Source organism: Galeopterus variegatus, unplaced genomic scaffold, assembly GCF_000696425.1.
Source record: "Galeopterus variegatus unplaced genomic scaffold, G_variegatus-3.0.2 Scaffold1683, whole genome shotgun sequence".
In the NCBI taxonomy this organism is placed as follows: Eukaryota; Metazoa; Chordata; class Mammalia; order Dermoptera; family Cynocephalidae; genus Galeopterus; species Galeopterus variegatus.
The window spans coordinates 279,828-281,351 of NW_007727794.1; positions in this window are offsets into that span (position 1 = coordinate 279,828).

Genomic DNA, 1,524 nt, shown 5'->3' on the forward strand with positions numbered 1-1,524 from the left:
GAATGTATATATAATGGGTTAGCACATATTAGGTAAATTTGAGCAAAAAGGAAAACAGAATTACAACATTACCATTAGACAACATGAAACATAAAATGCAGGGTAAAATGCATTAAAGGGAAAATAAATTGCTTCAGTTTGATAAGAATTATCAACTGCAATAAAGATATAATTGGCATGAAACTTTATCCATCAAATGAAATGTCTTTACCATATATAAAGTAAAAACTCTCCTAAGTGAAGACAGCATTAACAGAAATACAAATGTTGATGGTTTTAACACACCACATTTGGTCAAGTAGACATAACATGCATAATTGGATAATAAAAGAAATAAGGTTGATTTACTAGATATGTCCAACTTTTTAACCAACAGGGAATACATATTCTTTACAAAGCTCCAAGGAGAATTTTGAAAATTGATCATAATCTACAATACAAAAAACCTTCAATGATTTCTAAAAGGAAAAGAATGTACAGGCTTCCTTATGTGGTTACAATGCAATAAAGCTAGAAATTAACAAAATTTAAAACAACAGCAACAAAATCCCAAATACTTAAAAATGGGAAAAAAGAACCAAATATGGTCCTATAAATATTGTAAAAAGAGGATAATAAAAATGTCAATTACAGAACATTTAAATGAAAGCAAAACTGAGAGCCTTACATGTAAAACATTAGAATTTAGTCATAGGTTTAATGCTTTCATTTCATAAAAGGATAAGAAAAACTAAATTAAATGTTCAAGTCAATAAGATCCAAAATGAGCAAAAAGACTAACTTCAAAATGAAGGATAAAGAAATCAATAAATATAAAATCAGAAAAATAATTAGAAAAAAGGAAANCCTCCATTTGAATTTGAGTTGGAATTAGTGACTGTTTTCCAGTGAATGGTATATAAAAAAGAAAAATAATTATTTTATAGTGGAGAAACTTTGCAGACACCACCTTAAGCAAGTGATCAAGGTCATCGGTCATTACTCATGTTGATATCATGGACTTCCTGAGATGACGTGAGGAGAAGGCACATCCTCTGTAACATTTTCTTAGAAAAATCTGTAATCCCCATCTAATCTTCAGAAAACATGAGGCAAGCCTAACTTGAGGGATATACAAAATATCTGAACCATATTTTTTAATAGTGTCAAAGTTATAAAAAACATGACCAAAAAGTATAATGTAGTGGCCTGGATTTGATCCAGAAACAGGAAAATGACCTTGATGGAAAAATTGGTGAAATCTGTGTACCAACAACTGTGGTTATATAAGATGTTAATATTAGGAGAAGTTGGGTAAAGAATGTATAAGAACTCTGTAATCTCTGAATTCTTCAGTTAATCTAAAACTATTTCAAAACAAAGAAAAAAATTTTAATTACAAGCAAACTTAAGTTAATTTAAAGAATTTCAGATACGTGATGGATAGCTTTGGGTCATGGACACACCCAAAGCAAAGTATCACGGAATGTATATATAATGGGTTAGCACATATTAGGTAAATTTGAGCAAAAAGGAAAACAGAAT